Below are 18,161 nucleotides of genomic sequence, written 5' to 3' on the forward strand. Positions count from 1 at the left end.
GCATACAGGAGAATATCCTTATTTGTCAAGATCTAATTAGATGTTATAAAAAGCCTAATGCATCTCCAAGATGCCTGTTTAAAACAGATCTACAAAAGGCATATGATACTGTGGAGTGGACTTTTGTTGAGAAGCTTCTTGATGAGCTAAGGTTCCCTGTGGAGTTTCAGGAGATGGTGATGCAGTGCATAACTACTGCTTCTTTTTCATTATCCCTCAATGGGGAAATTTTTGGGTATTTCCAAGGCAGGAGAGGTCTCAGACAGGGAGACCCTCTTTCTCCATTAATTTTTACCCTCTGTATGGAATACCTGATAAGAACCATTAAGTATGCTGCTGCTAAATATGAGTTCAAGTATCATCCTATGTGTAAGCAAGTTCAATTGGCTAATTTGATGTTTGTAGATGATGTGCTTTTATTCTGTAATGGGGATGCCAAGTCTATAATGTTGCTACTCCATCCTATTCTACCTTCTCTAAAGCAACTGGGCTAAAAATCAGTGCTGCAAAGTCTAATGCTTATTTTAGAGGGGTTCCAGATCAGCTCAAACAAGACATTCTGAGTGTGTCTGGTTTTGCAGAGGGTAAGTTGCCATTTAAGTATCTAGGTATACCAATTCAGACTACCAGATTGCAGAAACATGATTGTGAATGTTTAGTTGAGAAGATTTGTAGCAGAATACATGGCTATGGAGCAAAGAAATTTTCTTATGCTGGGAGACTTGTCCTTGTGAAAGCTGTCTTGACTACTTTACATTCTTATTGGGCATCATTGTTTGTGTTGCCAAAGGGAATTCTTGCAAAGGTTGAGGCTACTTGCAGGAATTTTCTATGGGATAACTGTGATGACTACCATAGGGTTCCACTGGTGGCATGAGACACTGTGTGTAGGCCTAAAGCAGAGGGTGGTCTAGAGATTAAAAACCAGGAATTGATGAACAAGGCTCTGATAGGCAAGCTGGTTAATTGGATTGCTGAGGATAAGGATACCATATGGGTTAAATGGGTGAAGCATAATCACCTTAAAGGACAGGAATGGATGCATTACAGGCCTAGTACTAACATAAGTTGGGTGTGGAGGAGAATTTGTAGTGTGAAACAGGATCTGGCTGCTGCTTACACAAATGGGGTCTGGGATATACAGGGGACATGCTTCTCTACTACTCGTTGTTATGAATGGCTCCTGGGTTCTCGTCCTAAGATTAGCTGGTGCAGTGTGGTATAGAATGAATGGGTGGTCCCAAAGCACCAATTCTTGGGATGGCTTCTTGTACATAGAGCTCTCAGAACCAAAGATAAACTGATCAGGTATGGGATGGACATTGATGACTGTTGCTACCTATGTGGACAGGCACCAGAAGACTTGGAACATATGTTCTTTTGGTGTGATTACAGTCGCAGGATCATTCAGTGTTTGCAGCAGAAAACTGGCCTATCTTTATCAACTGGCAATGTGATTGACTGGTGTATCCAAGCTCCTGGAAATGAAATACAGAAAGGGGTACAAGCAGTTCTAGTTTTGGGAGCTGTTTATCATGTGTGGCATCATAGGAATAAGTTCAGGGCTGATGGTGTCTTACTAAGGCCTGAGAAGGTTGCAGAATGGATTGTTGATGACATGAGGATGAGAGTGCAAGGAAGGGACAATAAGAAGTTAACTTCCTTAGAACTAGAATGGCTTAAGAAAGTTGAAGTAATGTAATCTGGTTTTAGTTGCTTTGTATTCATGACATCTATTTTTTGATATATATATATATATATATATATATATATATATATATATATATATATATATATATATATATATATATATATATATATATATACATCTCACATTTCACTAAAAAAAAAAAACGAGGGAAGGGAAAAGACAAACCCTGGGTAAAAGGGTATTCGTACAGGCACGCCCAACCGGGATTATGGGCATCCGACGCCTCCCCAGGCTGAGGACCTCCTGCCCAAGGCCAAACCTCTCTCTCACCTCCTCGATGGGGGTGTCAGCAAAGCTGGAATCACACAGATAGTGATATACGGGGATCGGAAGGGAGAGAGAGCAGCAGCAGATGGACCTCCGCGGGGAGTTAAGGGAGGAAGTTAGGTTGGGGGGAATCGAGGGAAATGAAACGTGGGGGAAGTGGGGAGTTATTGAGGGGAAATGATTAATTGGACCTCTAACGGTCAGTCTCAGTGGATAAGAGTGCAATTGGGCTGACGTCACGCTATGACATCACCACTACATGCAACATCCAGGAAGGAAGCAACTCCCAACATCCATCGAGCAAGAACAGAACCTAGCAGTTGCTTGGGGCTAATTGTATTTGTAAAAATACCCTCTCATTTTCATCATGACGTGGCAACTCGCTATTGGGTAAGATAGAGGCACATGGATCAATGACAAGGCAGCAAGCTGCTAGACGCAAGGAAGAACAAGGGGGGATGAACCTGGACATTCAAGTAATACAAAAGCCACGATTGAACTAAATAACAAACTGCCAACAGGAACGTTGAAATGGTCAGCATGAACATTGCGGTTATCAGCAGGAGCTTTGACAAAGTCAGCAACCACTTCCTATTTCATAGGAAGTGGAGCATATGGTTTAGCGAATATAGAGACATGTGAGACAAATTCAAGGAAGGCTATAAAAGAGCAACAAACATGAGATTCCAGGCATTCCTCATTCCATTTTTCACTCCATTCGAAGAAACATTATTCACCACCTGCAACAATTAATAATCAACGCACTTAGAAACATATACACCATTCGTGTCATTTGTACTTAGTTATTTGGAGATTTCTGTTGTTCCTCTTGATTGTTCCAGCTATGTTTATCCTCGAATACTATTATTACTAGTGGATCATTGGCGGGATACCATTCCCCCCGCGGTTTTCCCCACATTTTATGTTTCCCGCGTCACCATTTTGCTTGTGTCATTTGTCTCTCTTTCTTTTTCATTTGCTTTTCTTTCATACTAGTTGTTTACTTTCGTTCTCGTTATGTTCTTACTACTGATCTACTTAAGTCTTTAAATACCGTATTTTAATTAAAATAGCCACATTGACTCACAAATCTTTAGTCGGTAAAATCTTACCAAAACAGAGTATCATCAGGCAAATTTCTAGGATACATGGTGACAAAGAAAGGAATTGAGGCCAGCCCAGAACAAATAAAAGCCATCTTGGAGTTAGAGTCTCCTAAGTCAGTCAAAGATATCTTAAGATTGACAGGAAGAGTTGCAGCACTGAACAAATTCATATCCAGGTCATCTGAAAGATGCAGGTCATTCTATAACCTCCTCAGGAAGAATAAGTCATTCTAATGGATGCCTGAACATGAAATAGCCTTCCAGGAACTGAAAACTTACCTGGCCACTCCACCATTACTGGCCAAAGTAAACAAAGAAGAACTCCTGATAGTCTACCTGTCAGTAATTGAGACAGCAGTAAGTGGAGTCCTGGTCAAAGAGATTGAAGGCCAACAGCATCCCGTCTACTATATAAGTAAAAGCCTCCTGGATGCAGAAACAAGGTATGGATTAGTTGAAAAATATGTACTTTCATTAATTGTATCTTGCACAAAACTCAGACCTTACTTTGAGAGTCACCCAATAATAGTCCGGACCAACCTACCTATCAAATCCGTCCTCATAAAACCTGAACTTTCAGGCAGAATGGCAAAATGGTCAGTCCAACTTAGTACTTATGATATCACCTTTGAACCTAGAATGACAATAAAATCTCAGGTCTTAGCAGACTTTGTGGCTAATTTTAGTCCAAACCTAGAACCAGACCTCATAAAGAGGTCAATCAACTAGACACCCAAAAGACAGGCCAGGAATGGACCCTGCACGTAGATGGAGCCACCAATATGAGAGGAACTGGCCTAGGATTAGTACTAAATTGATCCCCTTTCGATGGGTAATTCTATTCAGCACAATTTTGAAACATTTTTGTGAAGTGTATATGTACTAATCAAATATATTCATATAAATTATATTTTCTTTACCCGTTATAGGTTTCAGATTCATCAGATGGTGATGATGCCCCTTCAAATGTTAATTGAAGATGCACCTTCATATGTTGATTGAAGTCTCTTTGACATTGTGCCTACATGATTGAAGCCCCTACCACATTCAAACTATACTCAATGTCCTTGTCTAGCTAGTTACGTAGCTTTTTACGATTTTTTGGACTTTTACTATCTTCCGGATCCCTTTTGATATTTTTGATTTTGTCGTACCATAATTTACGTACTAGTTTATACTCCCTCCTATTCTAAATAACTGTCCTATTTGCCATTTTCGTCTATTCACATAACTGTCCCATTTGCCATATTTGGACATGGTTTTTTACTTTCCTACCCTTAGCTATTTTCTTTATTTACTACCCCAACCACCCATAACCCATCATATTTAATACTTTTCATTATTTAACTCATATATTCTTACCCTTATACAATAATTTTCATTATTTTAACTATATTCCTTAATTTCCGTGTCATTATCCAAATGAGACACTTATTCGGAATAGGAGGGAGTATTAGATAAATTGTCAATGCTAGCTAGCTATAGTATTTGTGACGGTGACGATATATGTATCAAACGTATGATTATTTATAAAAGTACGAGGGTACGTTATTAATTATATACGGAGTATATTGCATTATGTTTTTTTTTTATGATTTTGTAATGATAGCTAGTAGAACTATATTATTTATAGGTATATTTAATTAATCTCTACGTACGATTTTATCAGAAATCAAAAAGCCGAAATTATACCGTGACAAGAAGAAGTGTCAATATATAAATAGTTGACGCCTAATTCCGTCTCATCGAGTGACACATAAAACCATCAATAGTCGCTGAAGACACTTAAAACGTCAAATTTGTCGACAATTAAAAGCGTCAATAGTCCATGAAGACGTTTAAAAGCGTCAAATTTATTGACCAAAAAAAACGTCAATAGCCACCAAAGACGCTTAAAAGCGTCAATTTTGTTGACAATTAAAAGCGTCAGTAGTCCATGAAGACGTTTAAAAGCGTCACATTTGTTGACAATTAAAAGCATCAATAGTCCATGAAGACGCTAAAAAGCGTCATAACTATTGACTAAAAAAAGCGTCAAAAAATAACGACGGCCCAAAATTGACGCTTTTATAAAGCGTCGATAAAAAAAAATGACGCTTTAAAGTGTCGAAAAACGCCTGAAAAAGTGTCACCAATGCAAGGTATGGTGCACTAACATGGCGCCAATCTAATTTGTTAATAGGACAAATTTGCTCAGTTTTCGCAACATGGCCGATAAATCTAATAAGAATATGTCCTCCCATTTTGAGTGGTTGATAAAACTCATTAAACGTCACAAAGTACTTAGTACCATTATCATGCCAAACATCATGGTGTTGAATAGCGTAACTGACCGTCTTATAGTTTCCTTCCTTATCTGTCAACAATCGAGCACAAATGGAATGGTGATATGTAAAAAACAAATAAGATCACAAAATTCTTAAAAAGAGAACAAAAATAGACAAAAAATAATTCAAGTGGATGCAAACCCATCGGAAAATAAGCAAATTTAGCAAATAAGAAGAGCGTGAAATATATAATGTCTTTTAATATATTGTGTAAAGTAAAGAAATTTACCTACAGTCATAACCTCATCTTTCTCACCAAATGCTACTTCATCAGGCCAATCAGGTATTACGACCCTGTGCCATCTTGGGTTGAAAGGTTTCATATTGTTGACAAAATCTTCATTCACAAGTGTTACAGGTGTGTCTGACGTACTGTTAACTAATTTAGACTTCAACTTGATAGTGTGCGGACGATTAGTAGGAAAGGGCAATGAAGATTTGGACTTCAAAGGATTGGTTTGAAGCGAAATAGTAGACTGTGTACTAGCAGCCTGTGTAGTGGTTACACCACAAACTTGAGTTGATGGAGCTGATGATGTAGCAGATGAGAAGTTCGTAGTGTGCGGACGATTAGTAGGAAAGGGCAATGAATATTTGGACTTCAAATGATTGGTATGAGGCGAAATAAGAGGCTCTGTAGTAGGGGCTTGTGTAACAGCTAAAACTTGTGCCGATGAGCTTGATGTAGCAGAGGTGTGCAGGCGATTAGAAGCAAAGGGCGATGAAGATTTGAACTTCAAATTATTGGTTTGAGGAGGAATAGTAGTGTGTCCCACTGATGGTCTAATTGAAGATTCTTTCCAAATAGGATGTGATTTTGTAGCAGTAGTACCTGCTTGTTCCGTAGCATTAGAAGGGGAACAAGTGGTGGTTTTAGATTGGAAATTTTGTGGTTGTTGTACAGCTACCCTTCTAGATGTAGTGGCTTGAATTGGTGAGATCAGGTGAGTTTTTTGATGAGGTGATAGCTCGGTAACAGGATGTTGGGCATTTGTTTGATCAGGGGCAGAAGTTTTCAAATGTTTGTTAGTACCAAGGTATGATGCTCCATCATTTGGAGGACGAAATGGTCCCCATCTTTCATCACATCCATCAGATGCAATTTCGGAAGACAATGCAGCCGCTTGAGTATTTAATTTTTTCAGTTTTTGCACTTCAATCTCCTTCATCGTCATCTGAGCCCGTGTTCTTTTGCTTCGATAACTCATCATTAATCAAGTGACCTTTCTTATCCTAAAACAATAACAAAAATATCAGTACACATTAACATAAATTAATTACAGTTAATTGAAAATATACGTCTATGAAGCGCGAAAATATAAATGAATGCATATGCAGTATAATATAAACCAAAACCAGCAGCCTCTATAAGAAATGTCATCAGCATTAATAGGATAAACAAAATGCCTAAAATAATGTCATCCTAAAAATACAACTTGCAGCACGAAATTATGTTACTTATAACAAAATCTCGCCAGTTTCAATCAAATCTCTAGGCTTAGTCCTTATTACATGCAGCCAGCCTCTATGCATCTCATCTTCAACATAAAACACTTGCTTTGCCTGTGATGAGAAAACAAAGGGATCATCAGATAAATTTCGGCTTGTGTGCATCAGCTTAGAAAAGTTTACACACACACTCTTATATGGATATGATTTTATCCCCTTTTGTATGTCTACCCAATCACAACGAAACATTACAACTTTGTACTTTCCAAAGTAATCTAACTAGTAAATTCCTTTAAGCTTTCCATAATATATATTTCCATCGGCTTCAACCATTATCCCAGAATTCTGCGTTTTTCTATGCAGCTCGTGATCCACTGTTTGAAATTTGTACCCATTGATCATGTACCCGGTCATTATTTTCCCATTTCTAGTTAAGCCGTCGGCCAAAGCTTTTCTTAATTGTCCTTATTTGGTACTTGTATCTAAGTTTTGAACCTAAGAACGTTAAGAAACAATGATTTAACAATTATTTTCATAAACTGCTGACTGTTTTAAAAAATTTCTGAAATATAAGGAGAAAACCTAAATTCTGAAATATAAGGAGAAAACCTGAATTTGAAGCCAGTCTGAGAATTCATTGATAATCCAGTCATTTTCGTCACTTGGGGTAGAAGTAAGGTTATTCTCGTGGCGCTTTTCAAAAAGGAATTCACTTCAATCAATGAAAAACATTGTACTTAAGAGACATGTTAAAAACTGAGTAATGCCCGACAGAAGAAATCATACTAATATATACTTACTCAAGGACCACTTTCATCTCATCCGAATGAAGCAAAACATAGCGGTGTGCTTGTTTTAAGCATTTGTCATCTAAGCGTACCTTTTCTATCACTCTAATCACTCTACTACCAGATTGGTACAGGTAGCAATCCATGTCTTGAAGAACATCGTCATTTCTCTTAGATCTGTTATAGATGGTCTCCACACCTTCAAGATATCTTGAACAAAATGTAATAGTCTCCTCCAATATGTACCCCTCAGCAATCGATCCCTCTGGTTGGGATTTGTTTCTCACATATGATTTCAAATGAGCTAAATACCTTTAGAAAAATGAATTATTATTGAGTAATATATTGAAAAATAACTAGCTAAACAACAGTCCAGGTTTTTAGATATGTACCTTTCTATCGGATACATCCATCTATACTGGACAGGTCCACCAAGCTTCACCTCCTCTACTAAGTGTATTAACAAATGAACCATGATAGTGAAAAAGGTTGGCAAAAACTCGATTTCCATTTGACAGAGTACAAGGATAATTTTTGATTGTAGAGCATTTAACTCATTGTAATCAAGAGTTGGAGAACACAAAGATTTGAAAAAAGAAGACAAGTCCCCAAGCAAGTCGGTAATTTTTGTTGGAGCTTGTGTCCTCCACAAATTAGTGTGATAACATTTATAAATCTCTTATAGGTTCACAAGGGTATACTTCGTATTTTATCAGTTGATTAACGATTACTTAATAACGGTTGGCTTGCTAGAAAGTTTGACGTTATTATCATACTGATGGCGGTGATCAACTGGTCCCTAAAAGTCACATCTAAAGGATGTGTTTGAGAGATGTGATTGTATGAAAATATAATCACATTGATGCCTGACTAAAAGGTTAGTCCAGGTATTTGACTAAACAGTTAGTCAATGTGTTGTTGAGACGATTATTTAATACGATTAAATAATATTAGTTGAGACGAATTAACTGTCAATTCGTAAATTGAATATAATATGTTATATTTAATTAATGTATATAATGTTAGCTTGAACGAATCAAGATGTTAATTCGTAATTAAACGTAACCAGTTATATTTAATTAGCTAATTATAAATATGCGATATTTATAGTTAAAGTACATATTATACGATATTGTCATAATAAATTATTACGGACCGGCATTAATAAATCGAATGCAAGCTGTTGTGTGTAGACTTATCAATACGGAATAAATTAAATGACAATTTATAAATAATACACTTTATATACATTTTGTAAACTACCAAAATAAGAAGATTTAATCTCATTATTCTAGTAGGTGAAAAACCGAAAATAAGAAGAAAAATCCTCTTATTATTTCGGTTGGGTTGGACGAAAAAGGAGAGAAAATATCTCCCCCTTATTCACTCTTATTTTCGGTTATAATAAGAGTGGGAGATCATTTTTCTTAACCTAATTCTTAACCTATTATTCTCTCATCAAAAATCACACAAAAACCCTAAATTAATTAGTGAATTTAGGGATCGATTCTAGCAAGAACAAAAGGGCATTTCTCATATCATTTTGGGTGCAACAATTAGGCGAATATCAATTTTGATATTGTTCTTAGGCCATATTTGCAAGGACCAAAGGTTGATTCATAATCCCTATTCTATTTTGTTTATGCAATTCATTTATGACTAGTTTTCATAGATTATAATTTCGTTATAATCCTTAATTTTATGGGAAGTATACCGATATTTCCTACAAGTGTTATCAGAGCCAAGGCCACGAAATTATTTTTATATGATTTTCTAGATGATTTAAACAAAAGAATTTCGAGAAAAGAAAAAAAAACATTCGGCTGGTAAATTTTTTTGTGTGCCGTAGGGTTTTTATTTTTTTGCCGATTGGTTTTTGTTTTTTTTATGATTTGTTCCATTTTGATTTATTAATTTTATTGTTTTAATAGGTTAAGATGATAATATAATAATTTTGTAGATGTTTTGATTTAACAAGCATTAAATTAAAATATAAATGGAAATCATCTTGTTTGATAATATTAAATTTGTTTTTGCTATATAGTTTTTGGCATAAATGGTTTTAAATCGTTGTTTATAATCATGTTTCATTAATTTATATGTTAATGATAATGCCAATCTTGTTCTAATAGCAACTATAAACGAATTTGTTCATCTAATTTTTTTTTATTAGGGCAAAATGCCGAAATAAAAAAAAAGAGGTTTTTTTTGTGTTTTTGGCAAAAAGCTGTGAGCAAAAGAAGGAAAAAAGGTTTTTGTTTTTTTTTTGTTTTGCTGAAATGCCGAGAAGAAAAAAAAATTTCTGTTTTTTTTTTGCTGAATTGCTGAAATAAAAAAAATAAGGACTGTTTTCTTTTTTTGCAATTAGCCGAGAGCACAAGAAAAAAAAGGAACAATTTTTTTTTGTCTTTGCTAGATGCCGTGGGCAATTTTTAATAAAATTTTTTTTGGTTATTTTGGCCAATCATTATTATTATTATCTATAATGAATAATAATTATTGTGAAAAGGTTCACAAATTTAAGATACCCATATTATTTTAAAGAGGTTTAAAATATTGGTGAATAATTCATATTATAGGTCAATATGAATTAAGATTGAAATTAATGTGAGTAATTGAGGAAGTGTCACATAATTTGATCATTTAAATAGGTGGTTTGGATAAATTAATCTACATAATTAAGGAATTATGTCTTGTATGTTTAATTTTATAGTTGATGTATTTTTTTTTGTTGAATGAATGGTTGAATGGTTTTATTTACGTATTTTTGCAATCGGTTGTAATTTGTAATACCTAGTGTGGCCTTAGTTAATTATGTTTTCGTAATGATGAAAACATAATTTTAATGTAATTTTGAGATCTCGAATCTCCTTTTATTTTCTTTAAGTATTATGGTTTTGAAATTAGAATGTAAATAGGTTTATTTTGTAATTTTAATTGTAATTTTAAAGAAGACTAAAGATAGAGATTGGATCGCTCACTCCTGCTACATGGACCAAGATGGAACATCAAGATAAGCTTCTCGGGTCCAAGGATGGATTCCAAAACTGTATTTAATGTTCATTTTGGTAGATAGGCCACACTAGGATTTTATTTTTGTTTTACGTTTTACCGTTCTTATTGCTTTTCATTCACATGATAGTTAGTGCATCATTTTCCGCCTAAACCAAGCCACCTACTAAAATGCATGAAAATTGACTCATATAGATTGAATGTTAGTTTTCATAGACATACAGATGTCACACATTTTAAGCCATCACCTTAGTTTATTCATTCTCGAATGCTAGATATTAGTTCACTTAAAATGAATTAAAATATAGTTGATGGGATCTTCCTCTAAAACTGAAATTGAGACTAGTCTTTATAAGGGCAAACAACTATGAATAAGGGCAAACAACTATGAATCCCTTCTTCGTCGGTAGGCATATAGGACCTTACTCTCCATATGACCCCTTCTACGTTGGGTAAGTAGTTTGTGTTGACTTAGTTTACCTCAACATTATAGTCCGAAGAGTTTCTCGTGATTATGATGGACTAAATATAGAATTTACAGAAATTTATCGACCAAGAATTCTAACAGTAGAATTAGCCAAAATGTTGGCTTATCAATTTACAGATAATTGAGTCTTGGGATCATTTATATAATTCTTGAGGGAGGTCAATTGTATAAATGCTTGAGTCTTCGCGTTATAAAAGTATTGCATTAGACTTAAATCATAAAAGATGAGTATGCTTATTATATTTATTCTTCTTTTTCGCAGTGTAGAATACATCTTATTTTGATAATACTGTTACAACAAATGGCTGGAAATAACGAAATCCCTATGCCAAGTGCCACACTTGGACGCGAGTCCTGGCTGAAAGCTTTCATGGACCACATGAATCAGTTCACACGTCTGAAAAATGACGGGTCCAACTTTGCGGACTGGGAGGCATCATTGCGGAATGTTGCCATTGCTGACGGTAAGCTCAAGTACTTAACTAAGCCAATACCGGAAAACCCAGGCCCCAATGCAAGAGTTAACGAGTCACTTGCCTATAGTGACTTCGTCATGGAAGCGGGTGCGATAAAGAACGTACTCATCTTTGCAATGGAAACCAATTTGCAGAGACGCTTCATTGCCCAAGGTGCAAACAAGATTTTCACCACGCTCACTAACGAGTTCTCAAAAGCATTAAGAATCGTTACTTATGAGCATATCTGTCGCTTCTTTGATGCGAAACTCCAGAAGGGCCAACCGGTTAGCCCACACATTCTTAACATGATTGAGAATGTCGAGAAATTGGAGGCACTTGATTGAAAAATCAGTGAGAGCATAGTCATTGACCGTATGCTTCATTCACTTCATGATGGTTTTGCCCTTTTCAGGGCAAATTACTACATGAATGACATGAAGAAAAGTCCTCATGAGCTACACTCACTTCTCGTACAGACCGAGAAGGATATGAAATTGAGTGGGAGCATGAAGCAAGATGTTCTCATGATTTCCAACAAGAATAAGGGTAAGGGCAAAGCTCCCGGCGACCTAACTGTAGGTAAGCCAAAGTTTAAGAAGCCAGGAAACGGTAAGAGTGTGCCTGGTGAGACTAGTGGCTCACAAGGTAAGGCAAAGAGCAAGGGCGGTGACATTGAGTGCCACCATTGTCACAAGACTGGACATTGGAGGAGGAATTGTCCCGTGTACCGTGAGGACATAAAAGTAGGCCGCGTCACTCCTGTTGGTATGTCATCTTATATTCATATGATTGAGACTAACCATGCAAGTTTCGGAACTTGGGTACTTGATACTGGTTGAGGTTCTCATCTGTGTAATCATTTGCAGGGCCTAAGAAACATCAAACTCCTCGCAAAGGGTGATGTGGACCTGCGAGTCGGAAATGGAGCACGAGTTGCTGCAGTCTCCATGGGAACATATGTAATCCAGCTCCCTAGTGGGTTTGAGTTATATTTATATAACTGTTACTATGTACCCAGTTTGTCTAAGAACATTATTTCTGTTTCCGTACTTGATAAAGACGGTTTTGCATTTTCAATAAAGGATAATAGCTGTATTTTCTCTTTTAATGAAATGGTTTATGGCAAAGCAGTTTCCATGAATGGAATTTACATCTTAGATCAAACCACGGATATATTACACGTGAATAATAAGAAATTAAAGGTTGGTGAAAAAGATCAAACTTATCTATGGCATTGTCGAATGGGACACATAAATGAAAAACGTGTAAAGAAACTCGTCGATAGTGGGACTATTCCCGCATTCTATTTTTCTACATTTGGCACGTGTGAATCATGTCTTATCGGCAAAATGACTCGAATTTCCTTCAAAGGTGTTGGAATACGCGCTAGTGACCTATTAGGACTCATACATACTGACGTATGTGGACCTATGTCAATTACCGCTAGAGATGGCTATAGATATTTTATCACTCTCACGGACGATTTGAGTAGATACGGATATGTCTACTTAATGAAGCATAAAAGTGAGTCCTTTGAGAAATTCCAGGAATACTAGAATAAGGTTGAGAACCAACTAGGTAGAAAGGTTAAAGAACTTCGTTCATACCGGGGTGGCGAATATCTTTCAAATGAGTTTGATCAACACCTTAAAGACTGTGGAGTCGTTTTACAGTTAACTCCACCTGGAACACCTCAATTAAATGGTGTGTCCGAACGGAGAAATCGAACATTACTTGATATGGTTCGATCCATGATGAGTCACACGGTAGTACATGATTCATTATGGGGTTTTGCTCTTTTGTCAGCTGCTCTTATACTTAACCGAAGTCCGACTAAAGCTGTCGACAAGACTCCATATGAAATGTGGAGGGGAACGGTCCCCAACTTGTCCTTTATTCAGGTTTGGGGCTGCGAGGCTTATGTCAAGTGGAGACACGAGGATAAGTTTGGCCCGCGATTGGTCAAGACATACTTTATTGGTTATCCAAAAGGAATGTTTGGTCATTACTTCTATTCGCCTACCGAACATCGAGTTTTTGTTGCGGCTAGTGCGACGTTCTTAGAGAAAGAATTTCTCGAGAACAAGACAAGTAATAGAACCTTCGAGCTGTCGGAGATTCCAGAACCAACAACCGAGGAACAGATGGAGGAAGTTGTTCCTCCAACTGATGATACGGTTAATATTCCTCAGGAACCTAGGAGGTCGGGTAGAGTCTCCAATCCTCCAGACAGATACATTGGTATGGTCGAGGAGAATGACGTTTTGTTCCTAGAGAGTAATGAACCCGCTACCTATAAAGGTGTCATGACCTGTTCCGACTCAAAGCTATGGCTTGAAGCCATGCAATCCGAGATGGACTCCATGTATGAGAATGACGTATGGGATCTAGTTGATTTACCTAATAAGGTAAAACCTCTACAGTGCAAATGGCTTTACAAAATAAAGCATTCTGTAGACGCGCAACCAGATACCTATAAGGCACGACTAGTGGCAAAAGGTTTCACTCAAGTGCACGGATTGCATTATGATGAAATTTTTGCACCTGTAGTCATGCTACTTTCCATTCGGATAATCTTAGCGATTGCCGCTTTTCATGACTATGAAATTTGGCAAATGGATGTGAAAACCGCCTTCTTAAACGTTTATTTGGAGGAAGAGTTGTACATGGTACAACCCGAAGGTTACATAGATCCTGAAAATCCTAAGAAAGTGTGCAAGCTTAAGCGTTCCATTTATGGACTTAAGCAAGCTTCTCAGAGTTGGAATCATCGTTTCAACCAGGTGATAAAAGAGTATGGTTTCACTCGATCGGTCGAGGAACCATGCTTATATATCAAGTCAAGTGGGAGCAAGATTGTATTCTTGATATTGTATGTCGATGACATACTCTTGATTGGGAATGACTGACACGTCTGTCGCGTATCTGTCAAAAATAACCAACTGGCTCTAACTAATATAGCTAGGGAAGTCGGGTCGAATCCACAGAGAGGTAGGGAATTATCTGCTAAAACTAGGTTCGTCAAGGTAACCAATTTGGGGGTTTATAAAATGTGATTTCTAAACTAAGAGGATGAGGAAAAGAGAAATAAACGGAAGGAGTTTAACAGATAAAGGAGAATAGCTAAGACAAACGGTTCACCATAATCATCTGGTCGAGTAATCTAGGTCCCAGTCAATGCAAAGACGGTCTAAGGGGTAGCGAACGTCACCTTTCGGTCCTTAATTCACCCTAAAGTGTAAACAATTTAACTTTCGCCCTCGCTGCAATACTCTATTGTTCGCTACTAGTCTGCCTCTTCCAACCTTTCGGTCCAGGTCAAGGTCCACTAAGAATAAGGGTCTAATTGCGTCGACTCAATTAGGCAATTACAATTATTTGTAGCATTTTAACAACGAAGACGGTACCAGTATTAACCTAGTGAATTGACTACTCTCCCTTCATATTATGGATCCCCTATAGTCTTAGCATAGGGAAATTAGCTACTCATAATCGTCGGATTAACAATTACAATAACCAAATAATTAAAACTAAGCATGATGGAAAAACTATTAAGAAAACCGATTGAACAATTATAAAACAATGAGAAGAAGGATTTAAGAGCAAGAAATAAGATTAAGAAATAAACTAGATTGATAATACCGAATCCGAGTAGCAAAGTGTAGAGAGTAGAATCCAAGGAATAGTCACCAAAACGTGGCGTCGAAAAATGAACGAAGTGAAGAGAGATAAGTAACGTAATTACTCCTCTCCAGTCTTATACTAAAATTCACTCTCAAAACCTAATCTATGGACTGATTACAAAAGCCCATAAATAATTAGGCGGAAATTAACTAAAACACACGACACCACTCGATCGAGCAAGAATAATCTACTCGATCGAGCAACATCATCACCGAACCACTCGATCGAGCAGATGTGACCCACTCGATCGAGCACCACTAGCATAGACTCCTCGATCGACCCCTCAACCAGCTCGATCGATCAATCTTGAGTGTAATAAGCATTCGATCGAGCAGTTAACCACTCGATCGAGCTACATAGGCACGTTAGACCTTGAGTTGCTTCCCCTACTCGGCTCATGCGTCTTCCAAGTGTTAGATTTCCAAGCTCCAGCTCCTTATTTCCATGAATGCATGCAATTGGGACGGTTAAGGCTCGATTTAGCTTCTCTTCAGTCAATTCCTGCAAATTACAATAAACGGACCAAAGTAGAATATTCGGGGGTATTTGTAGCCGATGCTACATAAAAGCACGAAAATGCGTGTAAAAATGAGGTGAAAACCTTATATAAAAGACACGCATCAAATCTCCCCAAACCAAACCTTTGCTTGTCCCCAAGCAAATATGAATGCAACTAAAGGATGAACAATGGAACGGGACCAACGCATCAGCTACAAAGCACCCACTAGAACCAATTTAATGCGACAACATGACAAAATGGCAGTGAAAAGTGCAAACGAGTTAAATTAATGTTTCAAACTTACTGAACCGTTGACCTTGCAAGACTCAAAAGATATCGGACTCTCACGGGTCGCTCATCACTCAAAATCAGGCACAAGGTGAGTATATATGTGAAAGATAGGAAGAAGTAAGACGCTCACCTAACTCGACCTATAAGAACATGCATGCAGTTAACATGAATAAAGTCTCTACAACCGTACATATGCATTCCAACCATACTAATGACCAAGTCACGTGCCGAGGACTTACATTTGGGTAAGTGAGGTAGTGGGTAAGAAGGGGCTAAAATGAATTTGGATATGTGGGGTTAGTAGCCAGGCTAGCAACATCAGATCCAAATAGTAACTGCATCCCAACTTCGTACTCATGACAACGAGATAAAACGGTGCAAAATTATGCACTAAACTCACAAAACACCAAAAACCATCAACTCCCCATAAGATATGAATAGGACATGGGAGTGAAAATCATTAACCAGTTTCTTTTCCAAAAATAATCTTTCTGTTTCTTTTTCTTCTTTTTTTTCTTTTTTTTTTTTCAACAATTCGACAATTTCCTTCTTTCTTTCTTTCCCTTCAACTCTTCCACCATCTTCTGAAATCAGATGAAATAACCATATCGCAGTATACATTCCAAGAACTACTCATTACTAGCTCAGCTAGGGTAGGAAGTATTATAGAAAGTAGTTGATAGGACAAAAAGGGCAATTTGGCTATGTGAGGCTCATGGGTAGAATGAAATAAAGGGGACTCTCTCTAACACGTGTCACCATCCACAAACCGAATGCATACAGGTATTAAGAAGACTAGACTCATGCTTATGCAAATTGATGTTACATGTCTTAGAGAGAGTACTACTCACATCCTAAATGAAACCGGTCATGAATGTCACCATTTATAAGCTCTAGCCTCGAGAATGTAATGTAGCTTGCCGACATAGTGAATCCGATCTATTCGTTCGGGTAAGGAGGAAACAAAAACTCGTAGATTATGCACATAATCACGCCAACTAGATGTCAAGAATATGCAGGGCTCAAATAAGGATTCAATGTAGCGTCAATGTTCAAACGTTCCGACTCAAATTAAACATGAAATTTTGAAAGTTTTTTTTTTTTTTTTTTTTTTTTTTTTTTTTGGATTTTATGAAACAAACAACGATGCATGCGAAAATAAACAATATGGAGGCAGAAATGCAATGAAACATGCAGACACGAAATGGATGCATACCTCCCAAACCAAACCGTACAATGCCCTCATTGTACCAAAAATAGGGAAGGAAATGCAAACCGAAAGGAAAAGGAGAGGCGGAGTCGGAAAACTTACAAAACGTCTTAAGGAGGGACCTCCCCAAACCGACCATGAACATGGGAGGTCAAAGAAAGTCAATCGCTGGCTTCATAGACGTAAAACAAAGAATTGGAGGTCATAAATACTCGATCGAGCGCCCGGGACGGCTCGATCGAGTGAACCGTGTATTGGAAGAGCTCGATCGAGTGAAGAATCACTCGATCGAGTAAGCACGGGTTTGGATCTGGTCGATCGAGGAACATATCACTCGATCGAGTAACAACAGATCGAGAAAGTGCTCGATCGAACACAAAATCATTAGATCGAGTACTTTACCCTGCAAAGACGCATAAGAGCAAGGAAAGTACAAAAGAGGTTCATAAAAAGCGTCTAAAGTTCAACGTAAAGCTAAAGAAAAACAAATAGTTCAACAAGAGTACAAATAAAACAGTCCGGGCTGCCTCCCGGAGAGCGCTTGTTTAAGAGGTCCCGCACGACCTTTCTGGCATCAGTTAACTGGCGCGTCGAGCTCGTCGAAGCGCAAGACTTCAACGCGGTTGTCCGCTTCACTCGCCTCGTGGCAATGCTTCACATATTGGCCGTTCACCTTGAATCTATGACCCTCGGAATCTTGAAGTTCTACGGATCCAAATTTGGTAACAGTATGTCACAAAGATATGGACCACTCCATCCGGACTTGACTTGCCAGGAAATAGTCTCACGGGGTTAAACAAACAACGGCAGACCTTCTCGCCCGACATGAAACTCCCGAGGTAGGATTCTCTTGTCATGCCATCTCTTCGTCT

This window comes from Silene latifolia, chromosome Y (genome assembly GCF_048544455.1).
Source record: "Silene latifolia isolate original U9 population chromosome Y, ASM4854445v1, whole genome shotgun sequence".
Lineage (NCBI taxonomy): Eukaryota > Viridiplantae > Streptophyta > Magnoliopsida > Caryophyllales > Caryophyllaceae > Silene > Silene latifolia.